The sequence below is a fragment of the Brachycentrus maculatus genome, unplaced genomic scaffold (genome assembly GCF_059751285.1).
Source record: "Brachycentrus maculatus isolate JH-2025_06_01 unplaced genomic scaffold, ASM5975128v1 h1tg000176l, whole genome shotgun sequence".
Taxonomy (NCBI): domain Eukaryota; kingdom Metazoa; phylum Arthropoda; class Insecta; order Trichoptera; family Brachycentridae; genus Brachycentrus; species Brachycentrus maculatus.
In genome coordinates this window covers 2345295-2359998 of record NW_028280928.1, presented here as the reverse complement: position 1 = coordinate 2359998, position 14704 = coordinate 2345295, and the positions used below count along the sequence as shown (strand labels likewise).

The following is a 14704-nucleotide window of genomic DNA, read 5'->3' as shown; positions in this document are numbered from 1 at the left end:
AAAAAATGTGCCAATAAACATTTTAACAAGACATAAAACCATTTTTTTTAAGCAACATATTCAAATTTTTTTTTAAAAGTAAGCCAAATAATAGAAAACAAATAAATAGGTCGATAAATAAAAACCAATGAAAATATTTTTAATTAATTTTTAATTAAACCATATCCGCTCCCTAGGTGGAGCATATGGAGTCCACAAACTGTATCCAGGCTTTTCTGTCGGATGCCAGCTCCCTTGCATCCTCCCAAGTCAGATCCGCGTCCCGAAATTCTGACGAGAACTGGCGACGAATTTTCAGCAGTGGTCGTCCTAGGCGGCGCGAACCTGATGCCTTGTAAAAGAGGCAAGCTTGATTAAGGCTCTCAGGAGGCATGCGGAGTACATGGCCAAGCCAACTGAATCGCCTTTTTGTGACGACAGTTGTGTCCTACGCCTTATCTCTTCATTCCTCACAAAGTCAAACCACCGCACGCCTAAAATTCTCCGCAAACACCTATTCTCAAAGCTTAGTACACGGCTGCTCTGGGCCCTTGTAAGGTGCCATGTTTCACAGCCGTATAAGAGAACAGGAGCAATGCAGGCATTGTATAGGCGGCATTTGGTCTTCACCGAGTATAAATCTGATCTCCAGACAGCCTTCATACTGTTAAATGCGGACCCTGCGAGTCCTAATCGCACTACCAGTTGCTTTTGAAGGCTGCCGTTTTCAGTCGCGTACACTCCCAAGTACTTGAAACTCTCGACCCTTTCGATGCGCTGGTTACTCAACATCAAGTCCACGAAATGCCTGATATTTTTAATAGTGTTTTAAATTACTATGTTTTGAGTCATCACAAAGTAAAAGACAGTAATAATATCTGTTTATTTTTGAGGAAATTGAAGCCAATAAATTATTATAATTTTTTTAATACGTAATGTTCCTTCCAAATTTGTGTATTTTTTTATAAGAATTTGTGTATTAAAATTGTATTCATAAATCGGCTGTCCAAATTGAAAACACAGTAAGGGACATTTTTTTTGCAGTACGTTTTTTTTACATTTATGGACTAAGTAGACTCTACTTAGTCCAAAAATGCAAAAAAAAGCGTACTACAAAAAAATGTCTCTTATGAAATGTATGAGAGAAAAACAAAGAGACACAGTTCATCGACTTTAATTTATTTACATTATCGTCCCCACCACATGTAACTCCTTTAAAATCGTGTATAAAGGGTGGAGGACAAATTTTTGTGTGCCAGATCAGATATACTGTTACTGTTAACTTAATACGTCGCGCTCGCTCTTTGTCTGTTGGCGTCACTTTGTTCTTCTTGCCCTTATAACTTTTGTGATTTTCTAAAAATAAATAATTGATCTTCATTTGCGCGTTTCCGTCTTCCTCATCATAAGTGTTACAGTACCATTAAACGTTACATGTAATTTTAGATAAAACTAAATAAGTTTATTCTTTTGCAATTGCAATACACTTATGAACAGATATAAATAAATATGAATTATACAATACATTTCAATGTCACATGAATTCATTAACGTTATATTGTTTAGCAGAATTATCGAAATATAGGATCGGGTCGTGATTATGCACTCCTTTCGTCAAAATAACCGTTCTATCGATGCTGATGGCAGAAGCGTGACAATTCTTCGCTGCTTGATTACAATTCCACCATCTTTTGCCGACTTGGTTTTGTTTTTTCATAATATACCTGTAATCGTTTACAACGAGAATCTCATTTCCTTTTCTCGAGAGGACGAATTCCACTGAAAAGAAGATAAATAAGAATTATAATTTGATAAGTCCTATTTTATAACAACATTTCAAAGAAGAAAAAAGAGTTGGCTCATTCTAGGAAATTTCTTTTTGACAGATGTTTTGTTTACTGTAAGGAGATGTAAATATATATATGTAATGTAAATTAAGTGTAAATAATAATATATATTAGTTGTAATATAAGCTAACGTAAGAAAAAAATTAAAAATAATAAATAGATCCAGTTTTTTTTTAAAATAAAGAATAATATTTGTGTTTTTATTATTTACACATATATTTCGATTTCATACTATTTCTGTGAGACTAAGCGGCTCATTATTAGAAATAGGTATCAAATTGTGGTAGAGTGGGTTCGGACCGAGAAACTCTGGCTTAAGAGTCCGCGACACTAACCACGGGACCACAACCCGACACCTTCTTTTGAGTAAATAAATACGATACTTCATAATTACCAATGTTAAGAAAGCCTTAGCACTATGTATTGATATTTGTTAAAATAACTAAATAAATACTATTTATTGATTTTTGTTTAAAGAAAAATAATAAATTTGGAAGCAATATGCAGAAAAATAAATACAGTGAAACCCCCTATTTTACATTTTTTACAACTGCAAAAAGTCTTAGTGGAGGGAAAATGCTAATGGGAGGGAATTAAAAATTTTTTTTTGGAAAAAAAATCATTTAGATTTGTTGGTTTTCTTGTGTAATTCTTTTTTAATCCTGTGTATACATTTGAAAGATGCATGAAAAAGATGTTTTCAAACCCTCTAGGTATTTTATTGTGATCTATTCATCCATTTGGTGCAGATATTGATATTGACCAAATTGACAACCCTTTGATATTGAGTTGATTTGCGATCCCCAACGCCTTTTCGAGAAAAATGGAACCGCCAAAGGAATCATTGCTGATCCGCGCACTTACAAGCCACACTTTTAGAATTTTAATTTCAATTTATTTATTTACATTTAACATACACATTACAAACTTAAAATTTAAAGTGTAAAGATTAAAATACAATTTAAATCGAAAATATGCAAGAATACTATTGCAAAAGGTGTAGAAGAATCCCGCTTCGGAAAACTCCTTCAGACTCATGGAACAGATCGATATCCAATGAGATATTGTTCAACATTGCGTTAGCTCTTCCTGCAGGCATAACCATCGGCAGGTTGGTCCTGTGTATAGGAATGTGAAACAATCTATGCCGACGCTGTCTTAGGTAACTATCGGGAACATACAGACCAATGCTCCAGATAATTTCAGGACTATCGATCATACCGTGCAACAATCGATAAAAATGCCTAATCAAATACACATTCCTTCTAGAATCTCTTCTAGTTTGTTGTACTGTGCCGACTCATTGTCAAGAGCACATAACTCACATATTTTTAATATTTTCGACATAAATCGCAGGGAAAAAATGAAAAGCAGGTACATAAATATATTGGGACTGAAATAATTACACGCAATTGGCGACAAAACATTAAGTCTGGGGACGTGAATCCGGGTTTCACTGTATTAATTTCATGAAGATTTCAATGTAAAAAAAATCTTTTACATGGATTTTGAAGCAGTGCAATAAATAATAATAAAAAAAATTATTACCCTTTTAAATTGTATGCTCTCTTGGGTACACTGATATGTAAAAATTACAATCTTTTTTTAGTTCAAAATCTGTAAATATACAACACTACAAAAATCAAATGTAAAAAAAACACTGTAAAAACATGAATACTTAATTTTTATTATGAAAAAAAAACAAATATTTAAATATTATTTTTATAATATTTTTTTTTTAAAAACCCCATAAATAAATGAATACTTATTTTAAATTATAATGAAAAAAAAAACAAAATAATCAAGCAATAAACATAGTAAGAAATTATATTGTACTGACTAAATCTATCTTATTATTTATTATTATGCACTACGAATGGGAGATTTTTTATCAATGTATCAATGTAAATAGTATGGACAATTTTTTTTAGGTGCAAACCCGAGATCAAAGTCAAAAATGAGCCTAAACCAAACCGATTTCAACTCTTAGTCGTTTCCAACCTCTTGACTTACCCTAAGCTTTAAAACTTCCAAGCGTGCTTTTCAATTTAATGGCTTGTTTAGACATATCGACCACCCCTACGTAAAGTACTCTACCTGCAAATCTGTTACATTACAGGAGAGAGCTTAGAAGATTTTTTCATAATTTTTTTTTTTATTAACTAACGGTTTTATCTGAAATTCTAAACTAGTATTATAAATTCAAAAACACAATAAAATAATGTATTAAATCGTTTTAAAACTTTATGCTTTGTCGAAATTATGTAGGTAGCGTTTTAGGAGTACAGTTCATTTCGAAAATTCAATGTAGATAGCGCCTTATAGGCCTGAAAACTAGGCGTAATTTATTTTATATATATTTTTTGTTTATTTATATTTGTAGGTAACGGTCTGTTGATAACGTATACCAAATATCTCAAAATTGACAAAAATGTAGTTAAAGCACTTTACGTAGGGCACGTCAATATTATTAAGTTACAAAATATATTTTAGTTCAAGAACTTATTGATAAGTAAAATATAATGTATATCGTTAAAGACAAATTAAAATTGCTTAATTTTACATGCGATTTTGTTAATTGAGACAGTTGCTTGATTGCTTCAAATTTCCAGTTTCCGATGTATCCTAATCAGAGGTGTGCATTCTATAATGGCAGAAACGCAGTGCCTACGCTGGATTACTCGCGTTCCATATAGAAACACGACTAGTGCCTACTATGTTTTATCCTTACCCAACCCTATTGCCTACCCTAATTAAAAACTCTGTAAACGCAACTGGTCCCAATTAACGGGACAATCGTTAAATTTACGACGGACATCCAATCTGTACGCAGCACCGAGGCAACACGTAAAGAATGTAGTAAAAACTAGCATGTATCTTTTTTATCGATCTATTTTTATCTAGTTTTACACCGATATTTTATGTTTGTATTTTATATAGGCAATTTATGATGTTTGATTGTTGATGACAGGTTTCAATTTTATGGTGTGGATTTAAAAAATTCACCCCAGATCTCTCATCACGTTGACTTCATAACAATTTATAAAACACTGGGTCATGGTTATGAATTCCTTTTGTGGAAATAAGTGTATTATGTATAGTAACGGCGGAAGCTTGACATTTTTTCCATACTTGATTGCAAGTCCACCATCTTTTCCCAGTAGAATTATGACTATTCATAGTAAACCTGTAATTGTTTATCAGAAGGATTTCTTTTCCACTTCTCGAAGGAATGAATTCCACTAAAAAAAGTTTTAAAAATATTAGAAAACATGAAAATAAAGATATTTATATATTTTGTAAAGGTGTCTCAACTTGATATGGAACATGTATCATTTTTCCCTTTTTTATGAAAGAAGATGGAAGTCAGAGCATCCCAGGACTTACGACCTAGGATAACGGAGCATTTGGATTAGCAGGTTGACACCGCATTACTTAAAATTTGCAATTTAGGAAAAACCAACGACAGATCTTGATATTCTATTACCTCCTAAATTTTTGTCAACAACAAACCTTCTTTTGCACATTCTGTTTCCAATTTAAAACTTTCTTTTTGAAAAATTTGACAAACCCACACTAATAAATAAGGGACACCTTGTGATGACGTCTCATCACATGTACAAGAACAGTTTTGTCTAATTTTAAATCAGAAGAGGAGATAATTCTCAAAATGCTCCATGCCCCGTAAAAACCTGAGTCAATGCATAGTGGTGTCTTATTTAGAACAAGACATAACAAATAAGACAAATAAATGAGCTATGTGACAAATTTTGATTGATATAAGATATTGAATCCATTGTGTATTGTATTTTTGTATCTATTGTATTGTTTTTAGGTATCAACCTAAGTCGTTTATTATTTACTACACGCATTCACTATCATTTTTAAGATTCATAAACTGAATATGCTAAAAATCCTTGTACATAATAGGCAAGGAGAATTTTCAAGGCAACTCATAAATATTAAAAAATCAAAATCAAACTTACAATTTTAATATTATTTTTTGACATCTCATAAAGGATGAAGAAGAAAATGGAAGTCTGGGCATTTACGGGGCTGACGACCATCATAGGCTGGTTTAAGTGATCACTTTACACAAGTGTAACATTTACCAATTCTACTCATTATTGACAACCACACTACTCAAATTCTTGGAAGTTCTATATATATGAACCAACTTTGAAACATTATTCTTGAATCACTAGAACTTCACTAGAGACATCTATTGGTGAGATGAAAAGAAGATGAGATGTCAAAAAATAATATTAAAATAAGTCCTGTAATTGGAGATAATCCAGATTTTGTGAACAAGTATTTTGACACACTCAAAATGTTGTTACAATTTTAGTTTTGCAGTAGAGCATCTACACAATTACGCCATGGCGCCTATCAAATTGCAGGGAAAAATATTATGAATATAAATAATACACAGTTATCTTCATCATTTTGCTTTATTTTTTTAAAATACATAAAAGAAAAAGGAAAAACCCCTATTAAATTGATTCTAGTATAGTTTATAGAAGACAGGATCATGGTTGTGAAGCCCTTTTGTAGAAATGACTGTCCTAAAGATAGTAACAGCGGAAGCTTGACATTTTTTTCCAACTTGGTTGCAAGTCCACCATCTTTTCCCATGGGAATTTTGGCTATTCATTTTAAACCTGAACTCATTTATCAACAGTATTTCATTTCCCCTTTTTGATGGAACGAATTGTACTGAAAAGAAAAATTTCAAAATATTAGAAAATATATTAAAAATATCCACTTAATATTGACTGTGCTGCTAGCTGTAATATAATTTGAGTGATAATGATTGTTTTATGTGAATAGAAGACATTGTAAAAAATATATGGTAATATTCAATAAAAACTAGTTGTAACTAAATGGAAAAGAGGAAGCACACATCGCTCACTCCTTTCAACAATGTCATATATCAAAAAACTTGATTTTTCAGATCATTTTTAATGTTAAAAATATAATACAATGTATTGAAAATAAATATCAAGCCACTTATTGAACTTTTTACTGTGCAACAGATCTTTTTAGGTAAATTCTGAATGTTTTTTCTCCATTTGAAAATATTTATTTAAAAAAATATGGCTGACTGTACCTCAACCCTTTTAACACTTAGTTTATCTGGAATATATTTTTATTTATATTTTTGTTATTAGGGAGACAGATTCGCAATTTAATTGATTTACTTTAGTTTCAGGACTTTTTATTTATTAATTTACTTTTCAAAACATATTACATACATAAGTCATTTTTATAATATTCCCTATGAGTAATTTCTATTTCTCATTTTGGGACATGGGATTAAGGTTAACAAGACTGGAACACAAATAATAAAGTTACAAAAAAGATTTTTTTAAACAACCAAAACTAATACATGGCAAAATATAAAAACAATAATCAGGTATAATAAGTAGGGAAAAGAAGCATATTTAAAAGAAATAAATGAGAAAAGGTAAGAAGCATATTTGAAATAAACACATAAAATATAAGAAAAGAGACAAAAAAAACATAAGATAAAATATATATAATATATAAAACCCTTATCCGCACCCCAATGGTGCATAGGGCACTGTGTCATATAAACGCAGTGTTATCTTGATCGTTTACACATGAAGGAAAGGTGATCAGCTCTCCGCTTCAGGTACCAGTCCATGGTAATATTGAATAAATATTACAGTGAAAAAATCACTTATATTTATTTTACCCCCTTGGGAATTGAACCCGGGACCTCCAGAACGGTAGCCGAGCGTGCTGACCGTTACACTACGGAGGCGGACACTAAGATAAAAACAAAATAATATTTTATGATCTTAAGAACTATAAAAGAGACTCCTTTTATATTAATTTTATATTTTTTTATAGATTAGGTAATGGATCATGATTATGAAATCCTTTTAAAGAAACTAGTGTTCTATCAATTGTAACAGCGGAAGCGTGACACTTTTTCCAAACTTGGTTACAAGTCCACCATCTTTTTCCATTGGGATTATGGCTGTTCATAGTATATCTGTAATCATTCACCAAAAGAGCTTCCTTTCCTCTTCTCGAAGGGACAAATCTCACTGAAATAAAGATTTTTTTAAACTTTAGATAACCATCAAATTAAAAAATAAATAACTGTAAAATAATAATTGAAGTAAATGTCGTACATTTGTCATTTACAACATTTTGAGTGTGTCCACAAATCTGGATTATCTCCAATTATAGGAGTTATTTTTCATATTATTTTTTTGACATCTCATCAAAGATGAAGAAGAATATGGAAGTCTGGGCATTTAAGGGGCTGACGACCGTCGTAGGCTTCTGGGAAAAACATTAGATTGTCAATTTAAATGGACCCAGCACAGAAAAAATTGTAACAAACTTAGGTATTTTACCTTTATTTTCAAACGGTTGTCTAGTTATGTCCATCCAAACACCAGCAGAATGGTCTATCATGCCCTTGTACAGTCTTCTCTTTGTTATGGAATAATTGGATAGGGGGGAGCATTCAATATTCATTTAAAGCCTTTAGAAACAGTTCAAAAATTATTATTAAAAAAAAAAATTATATTTGCTTGAGGGTAGAAAGAAATTGAAAAATGAGTTTTCAGTTATGATGGAGACTTTTTCATCCCTTTTTTTATTAATAATTTTCTCCAACCGGTATAGACAAAAACCTTGTCATCTTAGGGTCAAGACTGACTGAAGCATTCTGTCGTAACGTAACATATTATGATGCGAGCATTCAGGCAGTCAGTACAGCGAGTCGAGCGCTCCATCCATAGTTTTGGATGCTCGCTGATGCTCGCCGCGAGCAATGTTACGACGTTATGTTATGACAAAATGCTCCGGTCAGTCTCCATCTTTAAAGATAAACATGTACTACATAGTTTATTAGTTTGGACGGGGAAAACTGAGGAAAACGGCATAACGACTAATGGTACTGGAACACTTGATGATGAGGAAGACGGAAAAGCACAATGTGGAACAAATATTTATTTTGCCAAAATTATAAAAATAAATAAGGGTGAAAAGATCAAAGCGACGCCAATAAATTGATTCGAAGCACGATGTTTCGCTTCTTAACAGTACTGAGTCTTAACACATAGAACACATTTACATCTCACCAATAGATGTCTCTAGTGAAGTTCTAGTGATTGATGAACAAGGTTTCTAAATTGGTTCATATATACATAGAACACACATCAACAAATCGATCAAATAATACTTAGTACTGAAACTCAAAGGACAAAGAGCGCGATATTTTACGTTTAAATTATAATCTACTTTGAGCACCCGATATTGATACTCTTACTTACTTATAACCCTTATCCGCACCCAATGGTGCATAGGGCACTGCATTGAATTGAAACAGTGTTATCTTGATCATTACTTACATGAAGGCAAGGTGATCACTCTTGCGCTTCAGGAACCAGACCAGGGTAACATTAAATAAATATTACAGTGGAAATCACTAATATTTAAGTTCACCCCCCCCTGGGAATCGAACCCGGGACCTCCAGCGCGGTAGCTAAACACGCTGACCATTACACCACGAAGGCGGACAATCGCAATGATATTCTACCCTTTATATTATTTTACAGTTATGTGTGGTGGCAAAATATTTGTAAACATATGAAAGTCAATGAACTGCGTCCCTTTGTTCTTCTCGAATACTATACATGAATACATGATCTTAATTTCTATAAATGAATACATAGACAAATAAAAAATAATACACAAATTCTTAGAAAAATCCACTAATTTTTAAAGCACATGCAAAAAGAAACATACATTACCCTTTAAAGGTAAGACAATGTCCACTGCCTAGGCCAAGTTGTATTCTCAGTATTGAAATTAAAATGAAATATAAAATATAAAATAAAAAGTTTAATTAAACTAATTTGGGATGAGCAATCACATATCGCTCACTCCTTTCAACAATGTCATATATCAAAAATTGGCAATTTTCAGTTGTGCATGTTTTCGGAATGCCCAGAAAATGTACTATATCCCAGCAAAAGTGGCATATTTTAAATTTAATATTCACCCGCTACAGGGCAGAAAGTGTTGTTTTTGCATTTTGAAGAAAAGGTATTGTTTAATTATTTTTTTACTAAATATTTTTCAAATGGAGAAAAAACATTCAGGTTTTACCTAAAAAGATCTGTTGCACAGTAAAAAGTTCAATAAGTGGCTTGATATTTATTTTTAATACATTGTATTATATTTTTAAACTTTAAAAACGATCTCCTGAAAAATCAAGTTTTTTTATATAAGACGTTGTTGAAAAGAGTGAGCGATATATCAAATACTTGAAAGCGGTCAGGTTAGAAGTCGAAATTATCGTCAGGTTTGTATGAGGAGATGCATGAAAGTTGGAGAGGCAACTAATGTTTGCAAAGTCAGAGTGGTGTGGCGCTTTATTCTCTCTCCCTATCCCTCTGGGAAGGGCATGATGATTTATTAGTTAGTTAGTTACTTTATTTTGTTGTTTTTATTTTATTTTATTCTATATTATATTCTCTGGTAGTGGAACGGAAGGCCTGTTGACGACAGTGAACATTCCGGCTTCTCCTGAGGAGTTTTGAGTAGTTTCCTCCCAGCAATGAGGAAATGCTGAGAAATTTCTGATTAGCCCACACTAGATTATTTCTCCTGTTCCCAACACAGATTAAAATAAAACATCTTTTTGTTGTTGTGAGAAGAAACCAAAATCTATTTAATAATCTATAAACCTTGTACAATAAGCAAGGTAAATAATAAATGCAACTCCCATATAAAAAATATGGCTGACTAAGTACTGTACCTAACACTTAGTTTAACTGAATTTTTTATTTTTTTTTGTTATTAGGAAGACAGTTTCCCAATTTTATTTATTTATTTTATAAGTTTCAGGACTTCTCATGATCTTAACCTTCCCCTCCCGGTGATATGTGTTTATTACAACTCGACTTTTCAAATGAGAATATCAATATAAAATATAATAGATACAAGTCCAGAATTTTTGTATTCCTCCGTAATATAATTATGAATTACATAAAAGTATTATAATATAAAGTAATTTATTAACAGTGACGGAAATAAATGATTTTTGAAAAAATCTGGAATAAAATCACCAATACACAAATGCTTTGTAAGTCTACACCCTTGTCGTAACGCGTTTACCACGCCAGTAGCACCCAGGTCGTCTTGAGCGATGGTCGTGTCGCTACGCCAACAGTTGCGGTTGTTTGCAATGTATTTTTTTTCTCGTTTTCAGATAATACCAGAGCCTAACATTACAAAATTGTTACATTTCAACTTCAAAAAAAGAAAACAATAAAATAAAACTAAGGTCAATAAAAGAAAACTTTAGGAATATATCGTGGAATTGTGTAATTGGCTTTTTTATGATTTTAACTATTTTTTATTATATACTTTTAATAAATGTAAAGCTGTACAATTCCCGAATAAATAAAAATAAAAATAAATAATATTCTCATTTTTTCCGTTTTTAAACCACATTTTCATATGGTGTTTAAAATACATATCACCGGAACGCGCGGGAGTTTTTAGCATCGTAAGAGAAGGGTTAAGAACTAAAATTAAAGACCCCTTTTACATGAATTTTATATTTATTTATATATTAGGTAATGGATCATGATTATGAAATCCTTTTAAAGAAACTAGTGCTCTATCAATAGTGACAGCAGAAGCTTGACACTTTTTCCAACCTTGATTACAACTCCACCATCTTTTTCCATTGGGATTATGGCTGTTCATAGTATATCTGTAATCGTTCACCAAAAGAACATCTTTTCCCTTTCTCGATGGGACAAATCTCACTGAAATAAAGATTATTTAAAACATTAGAAAAACTATCAAATAAAAAAAAAAGCAAGATAACAAATGTAACTTTAAAAAAAGCTTCTTCAAGCACTATGTTTCTAATTTAAACAATATATATATATATATATATATATATATATATATATATATATATATATATATATATATATATATATATATATATATATATATATATATATATATATATATATATATATATATATATAAACACATATATATATATATAAGTTTCAAGAATTTGGTTGTCATCCATGGGTAGCATTGGTAAATGTTACACGTGTGTAAAGTGATCACTTACTGTCGTAAGCCCCGTAAATGCCCATCTTCCATATTCTTCTTTATCTATGTTGAGATGTCAAAAAATAATATAATGTAAGAAACAAAAGACGGGTTAAGGGTGTCAAAAATGAAGACTCTAAGGAGCATATCTGGCAAGAGTCTACGAGATAGAATAAGGAACACCAGGATAAGAGAAATGTGCGAGATCCAAGACTTCGTTAAGTGGGGAAGACAACGGTATCTGAGGAGAATAAAACCATCCAGACTCCCTCCATGGCTCTACTGAACTAACATGTTCAGTTCTGTCATGAGAATAATGATAAATGCAGGCAATGCCCAGACTTCTGTATTCTTCTTCATCAATGTTGAGGTTCAAAAAATAATATATGTAGGAGTTCCAAAAATTGAGTAGTGTGGTTGTCAATCATGGATAGAATGGTGAATGCTGCATGTGTGTAAAGTGATCACTCAACCAGCCTATGACCTATGACAGGTCATAAGTCCTGTAAATACCCAGACTGGGCAACCTCCTGGACTATGGTAATGAATGACCATTCTCTTCTTTTTTCTTCCATACATTTTTCCTTGAATATTTTTTGCTGATACTTTGTGGCACATTTTATAAACTGTATAAAGTAAATAATACTCAAAGTTTGTTTTTTTTTTAACCACATTTATTTATTTTTTATTTTCAATAATATAATTCATAAAAGTAATATTTTTCCATGTTCGCTCCCTAGGTGGAGCATATTGCCAAAATGACACGTCTCCAAGTCACTCTGTAACGTGCCATCTCCTTGGCTTTTTCCCAGGTTAGTCCAGTATCCCAAAGTTCCACTGAATAAAGTCGGTGAATGGCTGCCAGCAGTCTTCCGGGGCGCCGGAATCCTCGGAGTTGGAAGAAGAGACACGAGGGGTTAATGGTTTTAGCTGACATTCTAAGAACATGTCCCAATCATGTCCATTTTCTCTTCCAGTATGAGGGGCTGTTGGGTTCTGCCTGTTGAGCTATTGAGCATCTACCGTATATGACTATGCCACGGCACCTGTTGTTCTGTATAGTATTATCTCTATACTATACATAATTACTCAATGGCCGTGACATATTTTCCACACTTAATACCTTACACAATCCATTCTATAAATTTTTGTTAACAATGAAAAAAATCCATGCTAACAATGAAAAATATTATGATGAAAAGTTTAGATAACAATTAAAAAATTGACAAAAGTGCCATGTCTTTTAAGCTAGACAAATCTGAAAAGACCGGGTGTAAGTAACAACACCAAGATAAAGCTTGTCAGGAGTTTGGTCCACTGCATTTTTCTCTATGCTACTGAAACATGGACCATAAAAGCAGCAAAAAGGAGAAAAAATTATGCTTTTGAAATATGGTGTTGGAGGCGCATGCTCCGAATTCCATGGACAGCTAGATGCACTAAGGAGTCCATTTGTTAGGAGTTACACTTGAACCGCTTGACTCTGGGCGATGTCTGTACATGACAGATTCTTCAGTTCTTTGGATACGTTGCACATGGTAATGAGGATAGCTTGGAACGACTGGATGTAATTGATAGCCTGGAGGGGAAGAGAGGGAGAGCAAGATCTCTCAAATGATGGAGCGATCAAGTTAAGACAGCAGCAGGCACATCGGTGGTTAGAGCACTACGTGCAGCAAAGTCAAGGGATAACTAGAGAAGAGTCATTGCTTCGACAAGGGTCACAACCCTCAGTAATGAGGATTAAGACGGAGAAGACTAAATATATCATTGATATCCTTTTTTTTCAATCAAATAAAATAACAAAAAATGTGAAAAGACCCTACTGTAATTTTTTTCTATTTTTTACAACTCAATGGGCCATTGTTATAAATGCCCTTTGTGGCAAAGAGTATCCTATGGACAGTGACGGCAGAAGCCTGACATTTCTTTTCCCCCGCTTGATTACATTTCCACCACCTTTCCCCTTATGATTTTGACTACTCTTGATAAACCTGTAATCAAACCTGTATCAAAAGAATATCTTTTCCATTTACTGATAGAATGAATTTCACTGAAAAAAAGATTTAGAAATATTAGAAAACGAAAAAAAAGAAAATTGTACTAAAGACTTGACTTTTTTAAACAACATTTTTTTATACACATATATTACTGACCCTTATCCGCACCCAATGGTGCATAAGTCACTGCATCAAATTGAGAATTTATAATATCTTTAGTTGTGCTTTTCAGTTCAGGTTAAAATTAAATAAATATTAGAGTGAAAAATCACTTTAATTTATTTAAATCCCTCTTGGAATCAAATTTGGGACGCCCAGTATGGTAGCCAAATGCGCTAAACACAGAGAATAGAATGCCACACCACTCTGCCTTTGCAAACATTCTTTGCCTCTTTGACGTTTCAGTTAAAATGTCGCTCTCACAATTGAGCGATACAAATATATGAAACACTTTGATTTCAATAAAATAAAAATATGACCAATGATGTTTGTCCTTGCATAACTTGCAGAAGGTATCTCTCTCTTTGTGGAATTTGGAAAAAAAAGTGACTATAAGTAATAAAACGCTAGATAAGTAAGTTTTTTTAAATAAATAATTTATTTTGGAAATTCTTCAATAAATTACCAAATAATTTTTTTCTATATATTTATTATTTTAGTGTATTATTTTTTTAGTATTAAAATTATATTTATTTAATTTTTTTGTATAATAAGGTTAAATTTTTTTTACATATTTCATTGCTTCTGTTT

General features: G+C 32.2%; 1 long non-coding RNA gene across 1 annotated transcript; it reads right to left on the bottom strand.

Annotated features, from left to right (window-relative positions):
- Positions 1-6266: 6266 nt before the first annotated feature.
- On the bottom strand, positions 6267-8096 carry LOC148308125 (uncharacterized). The gene is made up of 2 exons (XR_015837739.1): positions 7991-8096; positions 6267-7903 (listed from the first exon to the last, which is right to left on the bottom strand). It is a non-coding gene; the product is annotated as an uncharacterized LOC148308125 (long non-coding RNA).
- Between the last annotated feature and the right edge of the window lie 6608 nt (positions 8097-14704).